This window comes from Castor canadensis, chromosome 6 (genome assembly GCF_047511655.1).
Source record: "Castor canadensis chromosome 6, mCasCan1.hap1v2, whole genome shotgun sequence".
Classification (NCBI taxonomy): Eukaryota; Metazoa; Chordata; class Mammalia; order Rodentia; family Castoridae; genus Castor; species Castor canadensis.
In genome coordinates, this window is record NC_133391.1 from 12021098 (window position 1) to 12034891 (window position 13794).

Consider the following 13794-nt stretch of genomic DNA (forward strand, 5'->3'; position numbering starts at 1 on the left):
AGCTAGTGCTGGAGGCTCTCTTCTGGAATCCCAGCACTCTACATTAAGCCCTCTGAAATCCCAGGAGCTGGAGGGACGGGGTTCAGAGTCATGGACTGAGGGTGCTCGGTCCATCTTTCCCAGGCCTGTGAGAGTGGAGGGGCCCTGGGCTGCTGGAGGAACACAAGTATGGGGGGAGGGTGGGGGTGCAGCTGCAGTGCTAGCCAGCAGTTCTACGCAATCTGTCTGCTATGCAGCTCGGGCCTGGCCTGTATTTATTTATCCTGAGCATATATTTATATCACCCCTTTCTCATTATTAGGACAGGAAATGGTTGGAATACATACCTGGCGGCCCAGGGGTCCCACTCAGCCAAGACACACAGGGCCCTGGCTGCCCCACCATAAGTGTGAGGGGCCCTCTCCTCAGACTGCCCAAGTCCCCGGCCGGCCCTTCGCTGACCCTCCCGCATGGAGCAATGCTCCCCCCTTCTGAACTCGCTCAGCTCTGGGGCAGGGCCTGGCGTCCAGGCCTCTCTCTTTGTCCCCCATCTCCTGGCCCCATCTGACCTCAGCAAAGACAGAGGTGGTAGGGGCTGGATGGGGCAGAGAGGAGGATGGGAGCCCCACAAAGCAGCGGGAATTTGGAAGCAAGTTCTTGGGGACTCCTGATTTAGGGATGAGACCCCGATACCCCAAAGAGAGGGCTTTTCCCTCAGAGGAGGAAGTGAGGGGGGCTCCCTGGGGCTTGGGCAGTTTCTTCCACATGGGAACACCAACCCATGAAGGGGGGGGTCTCTGTGTTTCCCCCTATCCCCTACCCTGCCCCAGGCCTGGCAGAGGTCAGAGGGCTCAGCCCTGTCCTGCCTCCCCACTCCTGGGCCTTCACAATCCACTCAAAGAAGCCAGCAGTGTCTTTCTCCAGCCTGGCTCTTGGGCTCAGCCCCAGGTGGGGCTGCCAAAGCTGAGAGGCGCGGCCCCCTCCCCAGGGCACTCGCCTGACATAACCTATTAGAACTTCTCGCCTCAACGCCATCTCCCGCCAGCCTCCCAGCCAGGCCACGCTGTGTGGGACCTGCTGTCCCTTTGCAGGGCTGCAGAGCCAAGATGGAGTGAGGGGGAGCCCGTGGGACACCCCACAGCCCTTGGGGGTAGCTCTGTCTGCTCACTCCGGCTCAGAGGCTTCTGCTGGGCTTGACTTCTGACCCCTGCCTGCTATTGCCATTGTGACCTCTGGTCTTAGAGTCCAGAAAGAGCTGGGGACCACTGTTCAGCGGTGGAGTGGAGACTGACGTTAGTGGATGGGGACTCTCCTGAAGCACTGCCCTTCACTGATTCCTCCCCTCTCCGCTTCACTTTAGGGTCTAGTGTGGGGGGGGGTGAGCGGCTGAGTGTGGGTAGCTCTTGATATTAAGGGTGGGGGCTAGGAAGCTGCAGGCCCTTTGGGAGGTGGGAGGGAACTGCTGGAGGATGTCACACTGAGCAGAAGCTAATGTCATAGTTGCCCCAGGCTCCTCACTGTGGTTCCGCCACAGCTGGGCAGATGTGTTTATGGGGAGAGGTGGGCCAGGACTGAGCAGGCACCCTGGGTTCCCTTCTGAGGCACTCCAAAACACTTGGTAGAGCCCCTTCTTTTATCATCTGGCTTGTTTGCTGAGTGTGTCCGGGGCTGGGCGTCAGTGGTCACCTTCCAGTCTCTACCTATCTGGGATCCTGTCCTACACTTCTTGGTGGAGCTGGAGGAGCATGAGCAGGTGGAGTTCAGGTCAAGGCTGCATCCTCTGACAAGACTGTGCCAGCTCTCCTCCAAGGTCAAGGCTGTGCCTTCTGTACATGCCGGGCCAAGTACGTCCAGGTCACTTGGTTGTGTGGATCTGAGTGTCTGTGGGGTGGGGAGAGGGAGGCATCCGGCTCCACTTTGAAGCTGCTTGTGGTTTGAGGGACCCCAGACCCTCTGCTTCTGCTGGGACACTCCTCCTGGGGGATGCTTTTGTGGTCCTGGTCAGGCCCCTGCTTCTAGAGTGAGGTCCTGTTGGAGCTGTGCTGACTTTTGACTGACTTCTTGTGAACCTGTCTTGGCTCAAGGGGCTGTGGACTGGGGCTAGGGGTGCTACAGAAGCCTCCAGTCTAGGTAGAGAGAGGAGGCCCTGTGGCCCAGCCCCAGAGGCTGGGTGCTACAGCTGGGCCCTGCAGCCATTCCTGGTCGCACTGCACACATCTGGACTGTGTTCCCCCCTTTCCCCGGCCCACATCTGGAGACCAAAGCTGGCTCGCCAGCTAAACACAGAGCATCTGGGCCCTGAAGAACCGGTCCTGAGTTAACGCAGCCCATCTGGGCCCTGTCTCCACAACGGAATGCTGGCCACACATCTGGAGGGCTGGAGCCCGGGGGCCGGCTGGGTCAGAGGCTGGCGCCACTTGGGGTCCCTGCCCGGAGGCAGTGGGAGCGGGGGGGGGGTGTGGGGGGGGTGGGAACTGCGTGCAGAGAATTCACCCTGTCTTTCTGGCTTCCCCTGGGGGCTGCCTTGGGACCATCTTAACTTGGACATACCCTGAACACATGTCCCCTGTCCCATTTGGTGACAGCTGCCACTCCACACCAGCCCACCCGGCAACTCCTTGGAGTCACTTCAAAGAGACTCTGGAGCCCCCTGGATCATCCATCTACAGAGCCTTGAGCTCTGCAGGGTGTGCCTGGGTGCCTGTCACAGAGCCCACCTCACATGACCAGCTCTGCTGGGAATCCCCCTCGCTCCACTTCCTACTGACACCTGCGTGGCAGGATGGTGATCGGTGTCTTCCCAGAGACCCCAGACCCAGAGAACAAAACCTGGGAAAGAAGACTCCCTCAAGAGCCAGGGACTGCCTGGGATCTGCCTGGCGGTGGCCTCAACTTGTCCCCGGTCAGTGGGCTGATGGACCTTCCCTAGGAATAGGTGACCTTCGTGGGCTGAAGCACATGAGTGTCAGAAGTCACTGCCATTGTGCAGGGAGTTGACCCTGCCCCAGCAAGAGCCAAGAAGATGTGGTCACGTCATGCCGGAAACATGGTGGAAGTTTTGTTTGCAAGGAGCCCAAGGCTTAGCACTTCTCCAAAGCCTTGTGACTCCAAAACTGAAGGATTCTGGGATGTGACCTTGGCTCACATTCTAAGCTTCCACTAAGGAGAGGGAGGAATATCCCTGTGGGGCCCTTTGGATGGGTCTGAGTAAGGAGGGAAACAGGCCACAGGGATGCTGGGACCTTGGGGAAGGGACCCCACAGCCTAGGGGTGCTGCCTGCCTGCCTGCCCAGGGTGACCTTTGCTGTGGTGCTGGCCCAGCCTCCATGGCTTGGGGTGTGTCCTCAGAGCTTGGCCATTCTGCATCCTGTGGCCAGCCTTATCGGAGCATCACTGGCCCCGATTGAAAGGAATCCTGCTCCAGCCTCGGGCCCTGGAGCAGCAGGCACAAGACTCATGCCTTCTTCTGTTCCTCCATGGCTTCGGAAAATGTGAGTCAACAATGCAGGATGGAGACATATTAAAAAAAAAAAATGAGGGAGAGCATTTATTGAACGCTCTCTCACTGGACCACATTCCTTCCAAGGGTTTTATTAGATTAGCTGGCTCCTATCTCCCTGGGGGACAGGCTTTTGACAACCCGTTTAGAGGATGGTAGGGTTGTAGTTCAAGGTCAACTTGGCTACAAGATGGCAGGCCTCAACCACTGCTTGTCTCTCTGCAAGCCAGAGTGGGCTGGGGAGATGGACACAGAAGAGGATGGCTTTGAGAAGCGAGGCTGCAGGACTCCACCAAGGAGAAGCAGGGTGAGCTGAGTAATAGAGGTGGCATGTCCTGTCTCTGCTCGTCTTCTGATGAGGTGTCAGGCGTCCACGGTGTCAAGCCATCCCAAGTCAGACAGGACTTGTGGTCCTTATTGGGCTGACTGGGGACAGAGCTGGACTCTGCAGGCTTGTGGGGCTGCTGTCTGTTCATGAAGTCAATCTTGGACTCCCACTCACTGTGGGCCAGTCTTAGGGGGGAACCTGAGTGAGCTTGGGGGCACTTCCTGGACTGTCACCTTGGGCTTCTAGGGCTGGGGGTCTCTGTTAGAGTATGGGAGGGCTTACTCTTGTCTGTCTCCCCTGTCACCTGACCTTCCGGAGCAGTAAGGGACAGAAGGAGGAAGATGGATACTTGTATGGTTGTTGGGCCACTCTGACCTTCCCTGTCCCCTAAATCCTATTTAACCACCTCTAGCACCCAGAGTATACCCCAGTACCAACCCAACAGTCCTTCTTACTGGGCTCTCCCTTCAGGCAAGGAATCACGGAGAGAGGGTCTCCGTACAGTCACACCCCCCTGCTCCCCGTCACACCATGGCAGGAGGTTCCTGCAGGAGGGTCCCATCTCACAGCTGAGGGGACAGGCTCAGCAGGGACCATTCTGTCAACCCACCAGCCCTTCTGGATGGCTGCCCAGGTTCAACACCATTTTGTCCAAACAGCTGGCAAATGTTAAAGCTGGGTTTCAAACTCAGGCCTGTTTGAGCCCTCCCACTCGGAGACCCCCGAATTGCCACCTCCGCCAAGAGGGCTGGGAGGAGACCCCCTCCCCCATTCCCCAAACTCCCAGGGTGGGGTCAGGGTTCAGAGCCCCGGCCCGGTGCCCCTGCTCCCTTTAGTGGGCACAGTCTGGCCCATGGGGGGTGGCCCAGGGCTGGAGGGAGCAGGGGGGGGCGTGGGCAGCTTGAGAACAATGGAGTGAAAACAGCGGAAATTTCTGGAAGCCAGGACAGGGAAGGAGGCCAGGCTACAGGGCGTCCCAGATGGGCTGTGTCCTGAAGTTCCTAGGGCAGGGGCATGGTGGGGGCAAAAGGTTGCCAGGCCATACTTCCCTTGTATGTTTGAGGTGCTCTGGCTAGGCCATAATGGGGAGACTGAGGCAGGAAAGACTGGCATGTGTCCTTTCCTGAGGTCTGGCCGGGGGAAAGGACAGTCTGTGCTCTCCCCAGGGAGTGTGGGCCTAAGGAGCAAATTGGATGAACTTCATTTTGCTGTGGATTTGGGAAGGGGGGTGGGGCAGCTGGTTCAGCCCCAGGGCCGGCTGGGAGTGCCTAGAAAAAGGCAGTGGGCTCAGTCCCCTGCCTGGCTACTTTCCTAGTCTCTTCATGTGGACCTGGGTCCCTGTTGGTCCCCCTCCTCCACCCTGGGGGGATGCTCTATTTTTTTTAGGTCCCATAGATAGATAAGCCCAAGCCATTCTGCACCCAGAGTCCCCTGCTGTCCTTTGCTAAAGTCCCCATGCACATATAGACGCCCTCAGTGTCTATAGGCCACCTGCCCCTTGTCCATCCCTGGAGCCAATCCGCTAGATAACCTGGGAGGACGGATCCAGTCTGAGCTCCTGGGACAGGAAACTCATGCTCCAGGTGGCCTTGAACATCCATGTCCCCGGAGCCTCATTCATTCAGGACTGTAACTTTTTCGGGACTGTCAGCTCCAGTGTGGGCTGAGTTTCATCCCAGCCGCCCCTGGACCCAGGTTTGCTCCCCATCCCAGTAGCCCCTGGCCCCTTGTAGGCATCTTTCTTTCCCTCTGCAAGCGGCTGGCCTGCTGGGGTGTCATTCACATCCCCAACTCTGTCCCAACCCTGGGAGAAGTCCTCACCATTCCCATCTGGGCCCAGGATGTTGTTAGTAATAAGTAGTTCAGGTTGGTGGCGGCCTGTTTGCTTCCTTCTAGGTCTGCCCTGGGTGACAGTTCCAGCTCTGTCTCCTTCTTCTCTCCAGGACGATGGGGGCAGAAGGCTTGGACTCCTGTCAGCCCACAGTTACTTCGGGATGGCTCACACTGCCAGGCTCTGGTTGGGAACAGAAGCCTGTGCTGGGTTCAAATCCTGGTTGTGCTATCCCTAGGTCTGCAGTCCTGTATCACTCAGTCTACTCCTTGTTGATGGGACCTGCCAGGTGTTGTCCTGAACCTTCTGTGCCCTTCACCCATTCATACGCCCAGAGCTGCAGAATTTCCCAACCTGGTCATGACCGTCTGTCCTAGGCTGAGCCCCAGCAAACCCAGCTCTGGCCTGTCACCCAGGACCTGGTGGAACTTGTTACAAACAGTGAAAGAGAGGGTCTCCCCATCTCGCCCTCCCTTCAAGGACAAGCAGTAAAGGGGGGAGTTTGTCAGGGAGTGAATTCTCCCAGACAAACCAGGCCAGTGAACAAACAGACCGCTAAAACAAGGGAGGATTGCGAAACACAGATCCAGGGAAAGAGGCCACTCGAAACTTCTCTCTGGGACAGGGGCGGTGAAATGGGGCCAGGCCTGTGGGTCAGAGCCTGCCTGGCCCGGACTATTTTTGTACTGTCTGGGGGGTAGGGGGCTGATGAAACCCTTTATGCATTTCACCCAAACACTTTCCCCATGTGGTTCAAATTCATTGTCACTTAAGTCACACTCAAGGCTCTGAGCCGCACCCCTCCCCCTCCAAGAAGAAGACGAAAACACGCAGTGTCTGGCAGGCAGGGAGGTGGGTGTGAGGGACAGTGACAGGCAGGCTCGCTGCTATGACCTCAGCTGCCCTGGGCTGGCCTGCCCCTCGTCTCTCTGATTCCTTCCCTCTCAGTCCCCTGTGTCCCCAAAGGCAAGAAGAGGAGGGTGACTGTCCAAGTCCTGCTGGGCGCTCAGATGGGACCCTGAGGTCTGTCACTTGTCTACTACTGGAAGCAGGAAATTGACATGGCCAGGTGCGGTGGTCACCTTGGAGCTGCATTGAGGTTGGCAAAAGTCAAATCAGAGAGGATTATGGGAAAGGCATCAAGGAGTGGAGTTACCAGGTGGCATTTCACATCAATCATGGAGACAGTGACCTCTGGTTTTATGAACTCTGCACTGGCCCTGTGGCTTCACCTAGGGGCACATTTGTGGTGGGCACCCAGCCTTCCAACTAAGGGGAGTCGGTTGGGGACAGAGCAGAGCTCTCCTGTTCCATGCGGGTGTCTGTCTCCACACCCACCCCCACAACTGTGGCTTTCTCCAGGACAGGGTGGGGTCTACCCACCCCTGATGTCAGCTGCACCCAAGGCATCAGCATGCTTGTTGAGTGAATTAATACATTTTCCCAATCAACTCAAAGTGCTTTTCAATTTTTATCTCTGGGCCAGATTCACCCGGGGCCACAGCTCTCCAACATAAAATCTGATAATCTGGCTTTTGTATTTTTTTATGTCCCCTGAGAGATGACCTCCCCTTCCCCCACACCCCCACCCCCACCCCCTCCCCAGTGGTGGGAATTGAACCCAAGGCCTCATGCTTGCTCTGCCAAGCACTGAGATACACACCAGTCCTTTTGTCTTTTTTATTTTTGACATAAGGTCTTGAAACTTTGCCCTGGGCTGGCCTCAAACATCAGTCCCCCTACTTCAGCCACCTCCTGAGTATCTGAGATTACAGGAGTGCACCGCCATGCCCAGCTAGAAGACCATTTCTGAATTAGCCAGGAAGGCAAGCCCTGATCCCTATAGAGACAGGCCACTCCTGGGCTACTCCCTCACCCAAATGGGCAGCGCTATGGCCGCTTTTGCTCTGGTGACCCCCTGCAGGGCTGTCCACAGCCCAAGTCTGCAGACTTCAGGAACAGCAGGGTGGAGCTCATGGACTTGGCTTTCCTGGTCAGGGTCGGGCAGTTCCTGAAGCAGCAGGGCTATTTGGGTGCAAAACATTTCCTGGTATTGTCTTGCTTTTCCAAGGCAGCCAAGGGTCTAAGCAGGAGGGAGGGAGCTGCAGCCAGACTTTTCTCCCCTCTGCCCCGAGGGGACCAGAACCTTCAAGCCCACAGGTGGGGGCTGGGAGGTCCCCTCCCTTGGTCCTGGGGTTTGCAGAAGAGCTAAGAGGTCAGAGAGGAGGGCACTACTGGGCCCAGTTGATGGTCAAGACACTAGTTGGCTTGAGAATTTAGGGCTGCATCACCCCCCAGGGGAGGCCAAGGGACGCCAGTCCATCACTCCCTTCCCGGCTGGGTACACCTGCCCAGTGTGGTTTTCTTTCAGCAGACTGATCTCCCCTCTAAGCTAAAGAATCTTCCTCCTTCTCTGAGCCTTGTGCTCCACTCTCCCTTTTCTGTGGACAGTGGCTGCAGAGATGGGGTTTCCTAAAGACTGAGAGGGGGACTGCCAGGCTGGTGGTACTGCGTTTGAGCTCAGGGTCTTGCACTGATAGATAGGCAGTCTACAGCTTGAGTCACACCTCCAGCCCTCTCTACTTTAATTTTTCAGATTCGGGCTCCCATTTTTTCCTGGAACCCAGCCTTAGACCTTGATTCTCCTATCTCTACCTCCTGAGTAGCTGGGATTACAGGCCTGCACCCCTATGCCTGGCCCTCCCTGGGGCTTTTTAACTGAGATGTTTCTCTGATTTTGTTTTACCTCTGTGGAAGTCTGGAAAGACACTTTTTTGTGCTTTGGATGTGTTTCCCAGATGATGCTTGTGGACTGTTGTTTCCAATAAGCCCAGGAAACACCAGATGCAATCAAGTCAGAGACATATCTCTGTGACAGGACTATGGGACCTTGACATCAGAGCCATTTTTCCCCAGAGGGTGTTTGTTTTTTCAGTACAGATGGGACATACTGTGGACCACCCAGGGGTTACTGAACTTGAAATGGCTACTTGGTGTCCAGCAGAAGTGGCGACTATGGGTAAAGAGGCCTTTCTTTTTCAGTGGTGGATGGAGGGAGCCAAGGGAGGTTCTCTGGTGCCTAGCATGTGTGACCACGTGATTTGCCCTCTCTTCTTTGTCCCTGAAGGGAGACCGGCCAACAAATATATGGAACAAAATAATTAGACAGACAGGTCTTGTCTACGTCTCCGACTTGTTCTGGAAGCAGGAGTCACACCTAGGTCACCTGTAGTCAAGACCCGTGTAGCTGGGAACACAGGAAAGATTTGTGTCGTCCAGCTGCTCTAAAGTGGAAAAGACAATCCCAGCTTTCAGGAGGCTTCTGATTCCAAGATGAGATTTTGGGATGAGTTAACAAGACTTACAACATTCAGGGTTCACCCTGTAGCTTCCTGTACCCTCCCCGGGCCCCATGAGCAGACCAGCTCTGTCTGGGACTTTGGGGCCCAGCCCAGGCTTGGTTAGGGGATGTTTGAAGGAGCCAAGTTCAACATACTCGCTAGGCAAGCTCTCTACCACTGAAGACTCACTCCCGGTCCCTTTTGCTTTTAGTTATGTTTCATATAAGGTCGCAAATTTATCCCCATACCAATCTGGACCTGACTCTTCCTATTTATGCTGCCTGTGTAGCTGGGATGACAGGAGCTCACTGCCACACCCAACTTTATTGGTCAAGATGGGTGTCTCACCAACTATTTTGCTCAGGCTGGCCTCGAACCACATTCCTGATGTCTGCCTCTCAAGCCGCTAGGATTACAGGCGTGAGCCACTGGGTCCAGTTTCTTTTTTTGTTTTGTATTTTGTTTTTGAGGTAGGGTTTCACTGACTTTGCCAGGGCTGGCCTCAAACCACAATCCTCCTGATCTCTGCCTTTTAAGTAGCTGAAATTACAGGTGGGTACCACCACACACAGCATAAGTTGTCAACTTCCTGCCGAAGATGATTGAAACAGATCTCTGGGTCCCATCCCTAGACACTCTGTGACACGGCAGGTGCGGAGTGGGGCGTGAGAATTTGAATTTCCATGTGACTGATACTGTGAGGACCAGCTTTCAGAGCAACTGGTCTAGGTCACCATCAGCTATTAGCATCCACATGTAGACTAGCTTATCAGGCCATTAAATCCAGAAGCTTCCTCCCACAAGGGAGGTCTGGACAGAGCGAGGCTTGTGGAAGGAGCTGGGTCTGGGGTGAGAAGAGGGATATTTACCACAGAGCCAGTTGGGACATAGAGGTCACACTTCTTCCTACGCCAGAGGTTAGGGTCTGAGACAGGAGGACCGGGATGTCTGGGGCTGTGCTCAGCTGAGGCTAGGATTGGACCTGGGCCCAATGCACCTGACCCTGGGACTGGGAACACTGGCTAGGGCCAGTGCTGTCTGGCCGGCTGCCTGGGCACATCTCTGTTTGGCTTTCCAGGTCCCTCTTCCCCAGCTCTCCTCTCTCGTTCCTCTCCGTGGCCCATCCCGTCCCCTGGCCCCTGGACAACACATTCCTTTGAGCTGATTGCTTCCCAGCGGCTTCAAGAGCACACTTACACAGTGAGGCCAGGCGCTGGGTGATGTCGAACTGAGGGGAGGCTCAGAGAGGCTCCCTGGGGCCCTGGCTCTGCATCCAGAGACCAGAAGACACCTGGAAGGACAGGGAGTGTCCTTGCAGGCTGGCAGCTCCCCAGGACTCAGCTAGCCCTCACGACTCGCACCACTTTCTCCCTGCCCCTGTATCTTCTGCTATTTGGATAGACCAGGAACTGGGGTCTCCTGCACTGCCAGGCCCCAGGCCCCATGCTATCGCCCCATGGAGGACCTGGCCCAATGCCATACCTGTTCCAGTCTGGAACAGGACCTTCCCCAGGGTCAGTCTCCCTTTGCCCACACTCGCCAGTATGCAGAGGGACATAAAGGTTGTTGCTGTAACAACAACCCCCTCCACACACACCCAAATCTCTTTTTGTTTTTGGAGACAGCATTTCACTAGGTAGCCCAGGCTGGCCTTGAACTCCAGGTCCTCCTGCCTCAGCCTCCCAAGTGCCAGGATTATAGGCGTGCAACACCACACCTGGCTTCCCATATTCCATGCTGGGAGGGGTGGCAGGACTAGGGTGACACAGTATGCCAGTGGCCCGAGTTCCATCTCCCTTCTAGTAGCTGAGTGGCCCCAATATTCTGAGGGCCTGTCGCCCACCTGACAGCAAAGCAGCCAGGGTCCTTCCTCCCCCAAAGTCTTGCCTGAGCTGTTTGTGTTACGTCAGGACTGTGCCTTGGGGTCAGTTTCATTCTGGGGTTTGGGTCACGATCAGGGGTTGGTCTACAATAGGAATTAGGGTCCCAGCCTGGTCTGTGTCTGTATTTCCAGGTTGGAGTTCAATGTGGTGCAGAGTTGGGGTTCAGTTTGGTGTTGGTTTTGGACTCAGTCTGGGGCAGGAATTAGGCTCAGTCTGGGGTTGGGATCAGAGGTAGTTTGGAGTCACAGTCAGGCTTAGGGGCTGGGATCGAGGCTTAGTGTAGACTGAGGCTATGTCAGCCTGAGGCCATGACAGGAGTTCAGTCTGGGACGGTGATGGGTTCAGGTAGATTCAATCAGAATTCAGTCCAGGGTGGAAATTAGCCTTTAGTCTGATGTCAAGGTCCGACTGGGTCTGAGATTGGGGTCAGTTCTGGTCTGGGATCAGAGCCTGTGATTGGCGCTCAGTCTGGGGCAGAATACGGGGACCTCAATCTGTGTTGTGGTTGAGCCCAGCCTGGTGTGGGTGTTGGAAGTCACTTAGGTGTGGGGTCAAGGCTCAAAATAGTGACAGACCAGGCACCCAGTGTATGTTAGGACAGGACCCCTGTGTGGAGCTGATGGAGGTAAGTATGGAAGGATGGTGGCCCCTGTCCCCTTCCCACTGTATTTATGCCCTTCCTCCCCCATCTCAAGATGGTCCCTTGACTTCTGATGCCTCCTATGGGTGGCAGGGTGGGGGAGAGAGGGAGGTCTGACCAGAGCTGCAACTGAGCTTGGTAGGTGGAGAGATGTACCTACCACTCAGCCCTCTCTAGGACTCAGTTTCCCTGTCTGATTATCTCAGTGCTTGGGTGTGACTGTGCCCTAGAAACCTGGACTGGAAGCTGGGGCAGCTGTATCATGAGAACTGTAGTCAGGAGTGAAGGTGGGGACCAGGAGTGGACCAGGAGTGAAGGTGGGGACCAAAGGATGCTTCTTCCACAGTCAAAGGTCATCCCTGGCACGGTGCTTCCTGGACCACATGGGGTACAACTTTAATATTAGGGCTGAGCTGGATTGGGCTGTATGGCTCACATCTGTAATCCCAGCTACTCAGGAGGCAGAGATCAGGATGATCATGGTTTGAGGCCAGATCAGGCAAAATAGTTTGCAAGACTCTATCTCAAAAAAAAAAAAAAAATCACAAAAAAGAGGACTGGTGGAGTGTCTCACAGTGTAGGTCCTGAGTTCAAATCCCAGTACTGCAAGAAAAAAAAATTAGGGCTAAACCAAGGGGTGAGGTGAGAAGTCCCACTGATAAAAACCCGCTCTGCTATCAGCAGGGTCCTGAAACCTCTCTGTGGGAGCCTCATGCGTGTGCAGCAGGTCAGAGGGGTGGGTGGCACTTGGCCTCTGGTTCTTCTTCCACTCTCTCAGCTTGGGCCCCCTAATCTGGCCTCCCCCTGTCAAAGCCGCAGACACAAAGAGAAATCCCTATTGACGTCAGGGGAAGAGCCCACAGGGCCTCTGTGTCTCCCAGAAATTTGGCTCGGGTGCCCTATGGTCGGATGTCTGTGGCTTTTAAAAAGGTGAAAAACAGCCCTCAGCTCTGATTCTGTGTCTGCACCAGAACTTGGCTGGGTAGACGGTGGGCTCTAGGGCTCCCGGTCTCCCGTCACCCACATATGCTATCCGTGCTGTCCCCAGCAGCTCCTGGCCTCCTGATCTCTCCTTCCCCCCATCCTTTGTCCAAGGTTTCTGGATACTACCAGTCTGGTGCCCACTGTCCAGTCCCCCTGGGTGCCCCCCACTCCCTGGATCTCGGGTCTCCCCTCCTTCCTCCGCAGCCAGCACACAGCTTGCACCTATAAGTGCTCACAAGCCTTTGTGGATCAGGATGAGTGAATTCCTCCTTCTGCGATCTCTCCCTTCGCCCACGCTTGTCTCCACTTCCATGAAACCACTGGTTTCTGGGAACCATTCTGTGCCACTCACCACAGCTGCTGGGAGGAGCCTCCAGCAGATCCCCTCCTTGGATTAGACCATTTGTCAGTTGTGCCCTCGGTCAGTGTGACCTGGTCCAGCAGACTGCGAACTTCAGACAGGCAGAATGCTACAGTTGTCAGGCTCACTGGGAGGTCAGCATATGGTCAGCAGGCTCATCTTGCCTCCTGATGCCTGTCCCAGAGACCAGAGTCCTGTCTTGCCCTGGAGGGACAGTGCAGGACAGATGGGGAGAGAAAGACAGACAAAACTCTGTGTCTCACCCTGAGCCTTCTTCATGATCACCACCACGCTCAGCTGTTCCATCACTGGCCTGTAGTATAAGGATGACTCCTTCCCTGGGCCAGTGTTCAAGGTCAGTCTGACCATGACCTTGGACTGGGGTCTAAGCGGCTGACAACCAACCGCCCACATCCATGTTTCCCGTCCCCTGTCCATTCATGGCTCCTCCAGCCCCTGCACCCATCACAGCTCTAGCCTTTCCCCAGCTCCTCCTCAAACCTTACACCCCAACTCTGCTAACAGCAACCTGCCGGCTGCCCCACCCTCTGTGGGCACCCCACTCAGACTTGGGGTCTCCTGAGTGGATGCTCAAACTCTGGCAGCCCTTACCTATTGTATTGACAGGACCACTGACTCCTGGGGAGGGGAAAAGAGGGCCCCAAAGTCACAGGGGAAGTTGCAGCTGGCTCCAGTGGCTACTGAGTCTTCTTTGCAATTTGCTTTTATTGCTGTCTCTGCCAAAGGTCACCTGAGTGACAATGACCACTTTTTACCAGCTGTCATGTGAGGTCCCCTGATCTTGACACCTACTCCACCTGTCTGCTCTGGAACCATGGATAAGCCTTTGTGGGCTTTTCTGGTTTTTTTTTTCACCAGGTTATCTATGTATCAAATAAACTTGATGGTTTCTGTAGAATTAGGATTTGGTCACAGTCTTGGTGGCCT

The 13794-nt window shown here is 55.5% G+C and overlaps 1 long non-coding RNA gene across 2 annotated transcripts in view; it reads right to left on the reverse strand.

Moving 5' to 3' along the window:
• Positions 1-13562, reverse strand: part of LOC141424009 (uncharacterized) — a 17120-nt gene extending 3558 nt beyond the window's left edge. The window contains exons 1-3 of one of the 2 annotated variants that reach the window (XR_012448796.1): positions 13459-13562; positions 12838-13050; positions 3665-5820 (exon numbers count right to left, since the gene is read on the reverse strand). This is a non-coding gene — a long non-coding RNA (uncharacterized lncRNA). Of the gene's footprint in view, positions 1-3664; positions 5821-12837; positions 13051-13458 lie in introns of those variants that run through there. The other variant, XR_012448797.1, reaches the window with a different exon arrangement.
• Positions 13563-13794: the final 232 nt, after the last annotated feature.